This window comes from Mus caroli, chromosome 6, assembly GCF_900094665.2.
Source record: "Mus caroli chromosome 6, CAROLI_EIJ_v1.1, whole genome shotgun sequence".
NCBI lineage: Eukaryota > Metazoa > Chordata > Mammalia > Rodentia > Muridae > Mus > Mus caroli.
The window spans coordinates 111,682,013-111,695,707 of record NC_034575.1 but is presented as its reverse complement, the minus strand read 5'-3'; positions in this window follow the sequence as shown (position 1 = coordinate 111,695,707).

Genomic DNA, 13,695 nt, shown 5'->3' with positions numbered 1-13,695 from the left:
CTTGCAGGCTTTCAGTCCCAACTTCCAGGATATCATGGGTCTGTCTTGTCTTTAGAAGAAATGCCTCTGAAATGATTATGGTTCATAACTGTGTATTTGTTTTGAAATAAGGTCTCTCCCTGTGACAAGCTTGAACTCTCACCCCTTAAATCCTTACTTTATACACCTGAGTCCAGTGATAACAAAATTGAGGTGTCATGTCTACCTCTTTCTTTTAGCTTATGTGAACTAAGTCATTATACAACCATGAATAAAATTTTATAAAATTAATTTAGGTTCAGGATTGGCCCTGAATGTCATAATTCAAAGTTCATATTCCACTCCAATCTCACAGGCACAGCCCCTGCACTGCCTTTGCCTTATGGATCCTCTCAGAATTAAGCCTGTCCATACCATGTTCATGCTCCCAGACTTGCTTTGAACACACAACCCCTGTTGGGCTTTGCCTGGTGAGTCTCAGAACCAAGCCTTCTCCTGCCATCCCAATAGTCCCAGATCCAGCTCTGGAAATTCAGCCCACACACCCACAGTGCTGCCAGGTGACCTCCCCAGACCCTAAACTACCCATGTCCCATCTCCATGCTGGCAGGCTTAGACCCAGTCTAACAGCTCCACAGGAGTGGAACATGGGTTACTGTCCAACCTGAGGCAGGCTAGAGCCTCACCTTAGACACATGTCCAATGAAAGAAGTTCACATCACAAAAGCACACACACACACACACACACACACACATACACACACACACACACACAAAACCATGAAAGGACAAGATAGCATGACCCACCTGAAACCCACTAGCTCTATAAGAAGGTTCTCTGATGAGAACTACCTCGACGAACCCCAGGAAACAGAGTTTAAAAGAACAATCATAAACTTTACCAAAGACATCAAGGACACACACACACAAAGGACACAAAATTAAAGTTGCTCAGTCCACAAGGCTAAGTGTTTCAGCTGGTCTTCTGTATAAGCTGGAATCCTGAAGAGGAAGGTTCCAACAGATGTGCTGGCGAGTACATCCAATTAAGTGAAAAAAAGTGAATCTTCCTTCTTCCATTGTCCTTATGCAGGCCTCCAAAGAGAATGCAAACAAATAAAGAGATATCAAATATTTATGGATTTTAAAAAGTTAATGCTGCTAAAATATTCCTATTACCCAAATCATTCTATAGGTTTTATGTACTACATATAAAAAATGACTGGCATTGTCTACAGAAATAAGATAAATCCTAAAAGTCTGGGCAGCCAAAGCAATTCTGAACAACTCTTTGTAAGAAAAGTGATGAAGGTGCCCTATTACCTGATTTCAAATATACTATAAAGCTATAGTAACCAAATTAATGGGTGGCACAGAAACATTCCTATAGACACATGGAATAGGACAGAGAGTCTAGAAATGAATCTCACCCAGTAGAAGACAACTCATTTTTTTTACAAAGCTGAAAAAATATACATTGGAGAGAGGCTGACATGTTTAATAAATAATGATAGGACAAATCAGTATCTATATGCAAAAGAATGAAGCTAGACCCCATTTCTTACCACATACCAATACCTACTTTAATGGACATAAATTTAATATCATAAAGACACTTCCTTCCATACAATCCAGCTTTAAAATGTATCCACAGAAGATATGACCAACACAACAAGAAGATCTTAAAAAAAAAAAAAAAAAAAAGCCTGCTTGTGGCTGGACAGATGGCTCAGCAGTTAAGAACACTGATTGCTCTTCCAGAGATCCCGAGCAACAACATGGTGGCCCACAATCATATATAATGGGATCAGATGGCCTCTTCTGATGTGTCTGAAGACAGTAATAGTGTACTCATACACATGAAGAAGAAGGAGGAAGAGGAAAAGAGGGAGGAGGAGGACAAGAACAAGAAAGAAGAAGAAGAAGAAGAAGAAGAAGAAGAAGAAGAAGAAGAAGAAGAAGAAGAAGAAGAAGAAGAAGAAGGACAAGAAGGTGAAATCACAATGAGATACTCCCTTAGTGAGTGGGAGTGGGGAATTTTATACACATTATGGAAAGCAGCATGGGGAGCAGGTTCCTCACACAAACTCAAAACTACCAAGTTGGCCAGGGATTACACTGCATGGTATATTTCCAATGAAAATAGAGTCAGTATGCTGAGATACTTGCATTCTCATATTTTATCCACCACTATGAACAATCACCAAAATACACAACCAACATATTTCCACCAGAAAAATGGACAAAGAAAATGTGGGGTATATATACACAGTGGAATTATATTCAGGCCTTTAAAATGCAATTTGGATACTTTTGAACTTGGGGAGCACATTAAGTAAAATAATCATAAACATATAGATAAATATAACAGAATCTAACTCATAATGTGGAATAGAAAATATGGTATTAGAAAGCATTAGCATAATTTGCAGGAAGACACATCTGACCCAAGGCTCAGGGGACACTAAAAGGAGGCTGGAAGAGTGTAAGAGCAGGATGCTGGGAAGGGATGCTGTGAAATGCTATTTTCTGGACATGGCATGGCTATTGTGATCATGAGCTCACAGTAGCCATGGTTATTTACAGCGGCTGTGGTTATCTGTGCAAACCAGCCATAATTCTGGCTAGAATGGGAGAGGTACTCTCCAGGTCCCAACCTCTACAGGGAGCTATTAGCCATTAAAAATGGATAGGGGAGATAGAACCAGGCTATTGGAGAGTGCTCCAACTGGTAGCTTTCCCATGATCTAGAGAATGGCCCAAAACTCATGCACATGTGGACAACATTAATTTGACTCAGTAGATTATGAGAAGAAGGAAGAGGAAAACATAAAAGGTGAGGAAGAGGAAGAAAAGGAGGAAATTAAGCTGATGGGGGCATGCTAGGAGGATGGGGAAAGTTGGAGGAGGGGACTAAGGAGTGGGTATGATCATATTTCATTGTACACATGTATGAAATTCTCACAAATAAAAAAATCATACTTTTCAGAAGCTGGGAGTAACAGGAGGATGGAGAGAGATTGATTGATGGGTATAATACACAAGTAGATTGATATGCTTAAGAGTTTACATGTCTAGTAGGAGTCTGTACTCTATAAAAAATTTTTAATTGTTAGAAAGTACTTTGTATCAAGCTATAGCAATATTCCCCAATGTTGCCTTTTCTTTAAAGAATTCTGGGGGAGGGTGATGTGTGAATTCAGGGAAACTATGAAAAAACACAACTTTGAGCCTCGTGGGAAACAGTGTGCTTGAAGATGCTGGAGTCTGGCCAAAAGTCTTTCACAGAGGGGAGGGAGGAACCTCTGTGTGTGAGGGTTTGAGCTGTGGAACCTGTCCCATTCTTCCCAGTTGTATCCTTATGCCTTTAGTAAGAAATAAGAACTACCCGAAGTGATAGATGTGATAATTCCCCTTCCTTGGTCAACACAATACATATATGCATCAAAGCATAATCCATACACATATATCAAAAACAAAGGACTTCTGGGTAAGATAGTTAAAGCTGTCACTGCATGAGCCAGTGAGGCAGGAAGCTGGAATAAGAAAAAAAATCATATCACAAAGAGAAATAGAGGAAGAGGATTGGAAAGGCACAAGGCATTAAAAGGACACCAGGATAGGGTAGAAAGCAGAAGATAATGCAAATAGATACACAGGACATGACCTCATCAAAGTCTCCTGCATGAGGAGAAGAAACGGAAACTTCCCCCAAACGTAAGCTAAATGAAAGATGGCAATCAACTCCCAGGACACACCTGTAAGAGTTGAATCTGCTTGTGGGGTTTGGTAAGGTGGAAGTTCTCTGGCAGACATCTTAGTAGTAGAGGGAAAGCCCGTTTTATTTTGCTTTGTGATTCAGAGAGCAGTAGCCAGGTGCCATCTTGAGAGAAAATCTAGTTAAAGCAGAGATAGCCCAGGGGCTTGAGGTCATGAACTGTCCCAGGTCATGGGGCCTCAGTTTGACTTTGGGTGAGGAAAGGCTCTTGGATCAAGTCTCGACCGCTGGAGGGTCAGGTGCTGAGACAAAGGGGTGCAAACTCAGGCTGGGGAGTTCTTAATGTCAGATACCCCAGCCTTGGTGATCCTAAACAGATCCCATCAACGGATAAAAATCCTGAATTTGATAGCTCTGACCTGAGGCCAGTAGGTGGATCAAACTGTAGAACCCCAACTCTGGTTCAATGGATGTGTTGGGTAGTTAGAGCTGTTAACCTCCAGCATTGTGACTCTCTGTAAGTACAAAGACAAGACCATCACCTCAGGGTTACAGTTTGATTCGCACACTTCCCAGACACCTTCAGTTAAACACCTTCAGTTAAAGTGAGAAAACTTGCTCCAGATCATAGACTGCAAAACTAAATATGGCCAGTAGAGATCGCTGGTACACAAGAAGTAAGTCTACCAGCTTGGATACAGTTCTAGTGAACACCACACATGTGCGAACACATGCACATACATGCACACACACGTGCACATACTTGCACATGCATAACTCCCAGACTTCAAGTTTTGAGGACACAACAATTCTCCAACAACCCACCTTTTCATTTTTCTTTCTCTCCCCAGTAAGTCTCACTTTTAAAAACTACACATTTAGCAGGATTTTTGCATTTCTAAAGTTTTCAATTGATTATTCCTCTTCATATATACCTCTAATTTTATTTATGAATTATTTCTGTTATTGGGCCATATTTTCTTCTTTTCACATTTCTTGTTTTCCTTTTTTTTCTGCCCCATATTTTTGCTTTATTTTTTTTTTACTTTTTGCCTGCCCCCCTCTTGCTTTTTAACTTTTTCAGTACTGGAATTTTTTCCTAATTTCTCGCTAACTTCTCACACAATATTCCTCTCCACTTCTTTCATCTATACAACCCCGCTCCCTGCTACCTCCTTCCTTTCTCTCTTTTACTCACTGTCTCTACACTTAACCAAAGCGATGCTTAGCTTCTTTAGTAGTATTTGCATTCTCTTTCACTGTCACTTGTAGCATGTTGGTGGCTGGTAATAATTTTCAGTGTATTTCAATATCATGTATGAGTTGACGTTGTTATCAATACAAGCATTTGTTTTCTACTGTTGAGTAGTATTGTGGATTGAGCTTCCAAGGGCAGCCTGATCAGCCAGAAGACTGACCCCCAAAAAGCCAGATGAGAAATCTAAAATGAAAGACGGGCATGTCTCAGTGAGGAAATTTATGTGACATGAGAACTCAGGCAACATGTCTCATCCCAGAATTCTAACTTCACACCTGCTGAACTCTGAGGTACTGGGATAGGCAAGATGCCCCAGGGCAACATCTTCTGCTAAGAATGACAAAGGGAAGCAAGAAGATACAAATGCTCAGAAGAATTTAATGCAGGGAAGAAAGTCAGGGACACACAGGGAAAGGTCACAAAATGGAAAAACAACTGGATAAAATCAGCAGTGTGGAATAAGTTCATCACAAATCTTGAGATATTGAAAAGAAAAGCCAAATTGATGTGTTCAAAGTAAAATCTCAGCAAATCAAATAAACACATTGGAAAGCACACAGATAACTGAGAAGAGTAAAGTTTATTATTTTATGTATATGAGTACACTGTAGCTGTACAGATGGTTGTGAGCCTTCATGTGCTTGTTGGGAATTGAATTTTAGGACCTCTGCTCTCTCTGGTCAATCCTGTTCCCTCCAACCCAAAGATTTATTTATTATTATAAATAAGTACACTGTTGCTGTCTTCAGACACACCAGAAAAGGGCATTGGATTACAGGTGGTTGTGAGCCACCATGTGGTTGCTAGGAATTGAACACAGGACCTTCAGAAGAGCAATCAGTGCCCTTACCTGCTGAGCCATCTCACCAGCCCAATAAAGGATTTTTTTTTTTTTTTTTTTTTTTGCTAACAACACCCATGTATTGGTTCACCTTACATTGCATAGTTGAGCTCCGTTTGTCAGGACTCCATAAAGAGAAACTCACCAAAAATCTTCTGGTGGTGTAATGAGGCTTCTTGCTGCTTCCTTGGACTATGGCCAGTTGGCAGAGTGATGTCAGCTGAGACAGACGAATGTGGTGAGGCAAGCTTCGGGAGGACATGTGATATTGGGAGAGGGATAAATAGGACTCAAGAGACTGTGAGAGGAGCTGGAGACTGGGCTGACCTTGGCTTGCCAGTAGAGTTAGCTGTTCAAAGCTTGTTGGTCTCTTGTCTTTACTGGTCTTCACTTAGCTGAGAGGTACAGTCAAGAACTTCTCTTGGCATTCCTCATGGTCCCTCCTGCTGACTCAAGCTGAGGCTGAGGTCTTGTTGTCTCTGCTTGCTGGGTTGTGCCACTGCTACTGATTCATGTTTGCTATCACAACTCTACTGAACTGGACTGCTGGTGTATTCATGAAGTGTTTGTGAGTGGATTGAGCTGTCTCTGCTGACCTGTGAATTGAACTGCAGATTTCCTGACAATGCAGAAGGGATCTGCTCAAGAACCATTTCTAAACAGATCCATTTTCCCATATCCTTTCTTTTCCACTACCTCTGGTGGAAGGGAGGTTAAAGAATTTACAACCAATCACTAAAAGTAGGCTTTGAAAAAAGTAAAAGTGGCCCACACCCAGAGACAAGAGTTCTGAAACAAGCAGGATCATAAGTGAGTTCCCAACCCCACCCCAATACCTGGCCTAACTGGGACCTCCAGAGACCCAGGAGATACAGGATTCCCACCCAGTTATAGACACACATTCCTTCTGGTTTGAACCTGCACATGGGAGCAGAGTTTGTGCTCCAGGCCCCCGAACCACACCCAGAGACAGCTTGACCCCATAAGTTTGACACAGCCAGGATTACAGGCTCATAGGAAGGATAGGTCTAGTCAGAGCCATGAAGACCAGTTAACACCAGAGATAAGCAGATGTGAGAGGCAAGCACAAGAACATAAGGAACAGAAACCAGGGCTACTTGGCAACAATAGAAACCAGTTCTCCCACCACAGCAAGCCCTGGATACTTCAAAACACCTGAAGAGCAAGATTCACATCTAAAATACCATCTCATGAAGATGAAAGAGAACTTTAAGAAGGACATAAGTCACTCCCATAAAGAAATACAAGAGAACACAGATTTAAAAAAAACCCTAAAAAAACCAAAAAAAACAAAACTAGAAGCCCTTAAGAGGAAACCCATAAATCTCTTAAAGAAATACAGGAAAACACAATGAAACAGATGAAGAAATTGAACAAAACCATCCAGGATCTAAAAATGGAAATAGAAACATTAAAGAAAACACAAAGGGAGACAACCATAGAGATGCCAAACCTAGGAAAGAACAGGAGTCATGGATGCAAGCATCACCAACAGAATATAAGAGATAGAAGACAGAATCTCAGGTGCAGAAGATACCATAGAAGACATTGGCACAACAGTCAAAGAAAATACAAAAAGCAAAAAGTTCCTAACTCAAAACATCCAAGAAACCCAGGTCACAATTGAAAGACCAAACCTAAGAATAGTAGGTATAGAAGAGAGCAAAGATTACCAACTCAAAGAGTCAGTACCCTAACCTAAAGAAAGAGATGCCCATAAACATAGAAGAAGCCTACATGACACCAAATAGATTGGAGGAGAAAATAAATTCCTCCCTTTGCAATTAGACATCAAAAGGAAATCAAAGGGATACAAATTGGGAAGGAGGAAGTGAAGATATCACTATTTGCAGATGATATGATAGTATACATAAATGAACCCAAAAATTCCACCAGAGAACTCCTAAACTTGATAAACAACTCAGCAAAGTGGCTGGATATAAAATGAACTCTAACAAATCAGTAGCCTTCCTCTACTCAAAGGATAAACAGACTGAGAATGAAATTAGGGAAACAACACCCTTCACAACAGTCACAAATAATATAAAATATCCTGGTGTGACTCTAACCAAGCAAGTGAAAGATCTGTATGACAAGAACTTCAAGTCTCTGACGAAAGAAAACAAAGAAAATCTCAGAAGATGGAAAGATGTTCCTGCCCATAGATCATCAGGATTAACATAGTAAAAAATGGCCATCTTACCAAAAACAATCTATAGATTCAATGCAATCCCCATCAAAATTCCAACTCAATTCTTCCCAGAGATAGAAAGAGCAATTCTCAAATTCATCTCGAAAACAAACAAACAAACAAACAAAAACTCAGGATAGCAAAAACTGTTCTCGACAATCAGAGAACTTCTGGGGGGAATCACCATCCCTGACCTCAAACTATACTACAGAGCAATAGTGATAAAAACTACATGGTATTGGTACAAAGACAGGCAGGCAGATCAGTGGAAGAGAATTGAAGACCCAGAAATGAACCCACACACCTACAGCCACAATGTCTCTGTCAAAGGACTAAACACATCCAGTGGAAAAAAGACAGCATTTTCAACAAATGGTGCTGGTTCAACTGACAGTCAACATTTAGAAGAAAGCAAATTGATTCATTCTTATCTCCCTGTACAAAGCTCAATTCCAAGTGGATAAAGCACCTCCACATAAAACCAGATACACTGAAGGTCATAGAAGAGAAAGTGGGGAAAAGTCTGGAACACATGAGCACAGGGGAAAAGTTCCTGAACACCAATGACTTATGCTCTAAGATCAAGAATCAACAAATGGGACCTCATAAAATTGCAAAGCTTCTGTAAGGCAAAGGACACTGTCAATAAGACCAAAAGGCAACCAACAAATGGGAAAAGATGTTTACCAACCCTACATCCGATAGAAGGCTAATAGTCAATATATACAAAGAACTCAAAAAAGTAGACTCCAGAGAACCAAACAACCCTATTTAAAAATGGGGAACAGAGCTAAACAGAGAATTCTCAACTGAGGAAACTCAAAGGGCTGAGAAGCACCTAAAGAAATGTTCAGGGGCTGGTGAGATGGCTCAGTGGGTAAGAGCACCCGACTGCTCTTCCGAAGGTCCGGAGTTCAAATCCCAGCAACCACATGGTGGCTCACAACCATCCGTAAAGAGATCTGACTCTCTCTTCTGGAGTGTCTGAAGACAGCTACAGTGTACTTACATATAAATAAATAAATCTTTAAAAAAAAAAAAAAGAAATGTTCAACATCCTTAGTCATCAGGGAAATGCAAATCAAAACGACCCTGAGATTCTACCTCACACCAATCAGAATGGATAAGATCAAAAACACAGGTGACAGCAGATGCTGGCTGGTAAAACCACTTTGGAAATCAATCTGGCAGTTCCTTAGAAAATTGGAAATAGTTTTACCTGAAGACCCAGCTAGACTACTACTTGGCTTAACCCTAAAAGATGCTCCAACATATAACAAAGATACATGTTCCACTACGTTCATAGCAGCCTTATTTGTAATAACTGGAAGCTGGAAACAACCCAGATGTCTCTCAAAAGAAGAATGAATACAGAAAATGTGGTACATTTACACAATGGAGTACTACTCAGCTATTAAAAACAATGACTTCATAAATTTGTAGGCAAATGGATAGAACTAGAAAATATCATCCTGCGTGAGGTAACCCAGACACAACAGAACACACATGGTATATACTCACTGATAGGTGGGTATTAGCCCCAAAGTTCAGAATACCTATGATACAACCCACAAACCATATGGAGTTTAAGAAGAAGGAAGACCAAAGTGTAGATACTTCAATCCTACATAGAAGGGAACAAAATAATCACAGAATATAGAGGGACAAAGGGACCTGGGAGGGAGAGAGGTAAGGGAGGTTAAAAAAAGGGGGGGCAGGATCAGGTATTGGAAGGGACAGAAAAGAAGTACAGAGGGTCAGGAAATCAAATAGAAATATGTAGCAGTGGGGGATGGGGAACTGGGGGTAGCAACTAGAAAGTCCCAGACTCCAGGAAATTGAGAGGCCCCCAGGACCCAACAGGGATGACTTTAGCATAAATACCTAACAAAGGGGAGATAGAGCCTATAGAGACCACCTCCAGTAGATAAGCATGGCCCCCCAGTTGAGGGATGGGGCCACCCACCCACCCCAATTTTTTTAACCCAGAAATGTTCCTGTCCAAAGGAAAAACAGGGACAAAAATTGAAATGGAGACTGAAGGAAAGGCTATCCAGAGACCACCCCACCTATGGATCCACCCCATCTGCAGACACCAAACTCAGACACTATTGCTGTTGCCAAGAAGCACTTGTAGACAGGGGACTGGTATGGCTGACTGTTCCCTGAGAGGCTCTACCAGCACCGACCAATACAGATGCAGATACAGCCAACCATTGGACTGAGTGCTTGGAACCCCAATGGAAGAACTAGGGGAAGGACTGAAGGAGCTGAAGGGGATTGCAACTCCATAGGAAGAACAGTATCAACTAGCCAGAGCATCCAGAGCTCCCAGAAACTACCAACCAAAGAGTATACATGGAAGGACCCATGGCTCCATTTACATTTGTAACAAAGGATGGCCTTATCTGACAACAATGGGAGGGAAGGCCCTTGGTCCTGTGGAGGCTCGACCATAGGGGAATGCTAGAGTGGTGAGCCAGGAGTGGGTGAGTGGGTAGAGGAGCACCCTCATAGAGGCAAAGGGGAGGAAGGGAAAGAGGGGGAATGTGATGGGGGTTTTGTGGAGGGGTAACAGGGAAGGGTAATATCATTTGAAATGTAAATGAATAAAATGATTAAAAAATAAAAACACAAAGAAATAAAGACAGACAGATGGACAGAAGCAGGGAAGGAGGGAGGGAAGGGAAGGGAAGGGAAGGGAAGGGAAGGGAAGGGAAGGGAAGGAAAGGAAAGGAAAGGAAAGGAAAGGAAAGGAAAGGAAAGGAAAGGAAAGGAAAGGAAAGGAAAGGAAAGGAAAGGAAAGGAAAGGAAAGGAAAGGAAAGGAAAGGAAAGGAAAGGAAAGGAAAGGAAAGGAAAGAAGGAAGGAAGAAAGAGAGAAAGAAAAAGGTTCTACATTCTCCCTGCCTACCTCCATCAACTAGAGACTTGGCCTCTTGGTGTGGAGACAGGAATGCCCAGTTCTTCAACACTTTCCTTTCATCTCCATTATTTAGTGATTTCAGACAGTCCACAGAACAGCTTTCTACCAGGGACCCCACAGCCATCAAAAAGGAATGAACCTAGGGAAACAACCTATATCCTCCTCCCTCTGCCCCATTACAGTCTTTTTAGGGAATTCTTAGACACACTGTCTCTTAATCCCCTAAATCCCTCCTCCCAACCCACTTCCACCCTAGGATTTGGCCCCTTGGTACAGACTCAGGGTCCATAGTCCTCATACCTTTTCACCATTGTCCCTTTCAACTGTTCCTTTAAGTCCATCTCTATTTCACTGTGACTCTCCACCACCCACAGAGCTGTTCTCTACTAGGGATCTCACGGCCACCACAGCTGGTGAGGTTACAGAGTCAGCAAAAGCATCTGAACAATGGATTACCAATCCAAAAGCCTGAGACCAGATATATGCACCAAGAAATGCTGGAAGCATCCTAACTCCAGATGCCTAGATCTTAGCACAAAACCATAGACAGATAGCTAAGACACTATGCTTCCTCTAGCAGGAAACCCTATTTAAATAGGCCATGAGAAAAGCAATTCAGCTGAAATGCAAGGCAAAGACTTCAAAAAAGAATCAAGTCCCCTAATGAAGACCATAAAAACACAAATTGTTGGAACAAAAGAACCTCAACATGAAAGAATAATTAAACAAAGAAATAGAATAACTAAAGCAATTCCAGACTAAAAGAAATCTAGAAATGGAAAACCAGGACAGCAAATATAAACATTAGAGGTGGGGGGGGGTATTTTTTAGGTCTTGAAGAAAAAGTAGAAAGATAGATAGCTCAGTCAATTATCTCAGAACACTCGAATCTAAAAAAAAAAAAAAAAAAAAAAAAAAAAAAAAAAAAAAAAAAAAAAAAAAAAAAAAAAAAAAAAAAAAAAAACACAGACCCAAAATATCTAGGAAACCTGATATGCTATAAAAAGATTGAACATGACTAATAGGCATAGAGAAAGAAGAAACCCAGATCAAAGGCACAGAAAATATTTTTAGCAAAATCATAAAAGAAAAATTTTCAAATGTAAACAAAGAGATGCCTCTCAAGGTACAAGACGCATACAGAACACCAAGTAGACAGGACCAGAAAAAGTATCTTGAGATAAGACTGCATCCCAGTCTACAACTCTACTGAAAGCCCTCTGATCCATAGAGGCCACTCCAGTCAGAATAACAGAGAGGAAACAGAACCCAAGGAATAAAACAACAAAGATCATCAGTCTGTCCAAGATCAATAAAGCAAGTGATGGCTCATGTGGACTAGGATGTGGAGTAAGGGGGACACTCATCCATTGTTTATGGAACTGTTAACTTGTACAGCCATTGTGGAAATCAGTGTGGCAGTTCTCAAGATGAGAATTGATCTACCTCAAGATCTAGTTAAACCACTTTTGGGCGTATACCCAAAGGATGCTCCATCCTACCACAGAGACACTTTGCTCAATCCACATTTATTGCTGCCTTATTTATAATAGCCAGGAACTAGAAACAACCTAGATGTCCCTTAACAAATGAATAGGTAAAGAAATGTGATACATTCGCATAGTGGAATACTCACTCAGCCATTACAAAATGAAATCATGAAATTACAGGCAAATGAATGGAACTAGAAAAATATCATCCTGATGAAGTAATCTAGACCCAGAAGGAGAAATATCTTATTTATTCATTTATATGTGGATATTAGCTGTTAAATCAGTGATAATCAAGCTACAATACATAGAACCACAGAGCTTAGCAATAGAGTAAGGGACTAAGGGGGACTGATAGATCTCCTCAGGAAAGGGAAATAGAATATATAGTTATGTATTGTTGAGGGGTGGGGTTCAGAATGGAAGGATCAAGTGAAGAAGAGGGAGGGAAGAGTCGAGAGGAGGACAATGGGCAGAATACAGGGAGAGACAGCTAAGATTAAAGACCTTTTAAGGGGTAGTTTGAAAACCTAACACAGTAGAAGCTGTGTGTTTGTGTGTGCGCACACACACACACACATGCATGAAGGTAATGTAATAAAATCACCAATAATAGGGGAGACAGAGTCCCAACTGAATATCTCTTGTCACCAAATGAAGCTTCCAACCACAAAAATTTTTTGGCCAAAGAGGTACTATGGGAACCCAAAACAACCCAAGCTTTTGCCAAGGCTTTATATAGGTCACCCTCCATGAGCTGACAGGAAGGACCTATCACTGAAGACAACACCCACATTACTCACTGAACACAGAGAAGTGGAGTTGGTGCCCACCTAGAGCCCTCACCACTACTGGTAGTGTTCTTGGTTCTAGAAGGTACTCTGAATGCTACCAAAAGAGAAACATAAACACCAAACCAACTACAAATCCTACTATCTACAGTGGCGTCCTGCCTGCAAGACACACTAGGGCAATGGTGGCACAAAGTGTGTAGGAGTAACCAACCAATATCTGATCTGACTTAAGGCTCTCTCTATCAGATGGAACCTATACCTCACATTGTTCAGGTGACCAAGAACCCGAGACTAGATAGCCCAGGGACCATGGTAAAACCAACTACTACTGGCTTTTTAAAAAAAATTACCTGGTTTAATATTAATGTTAATTTTTAATTTTTTCTCTTTTCTTACTCTACAGGTCATTTGCAATATATATATATATATATATATATATATATATATATATATATATATATATATGTGTGTGTGTGTGT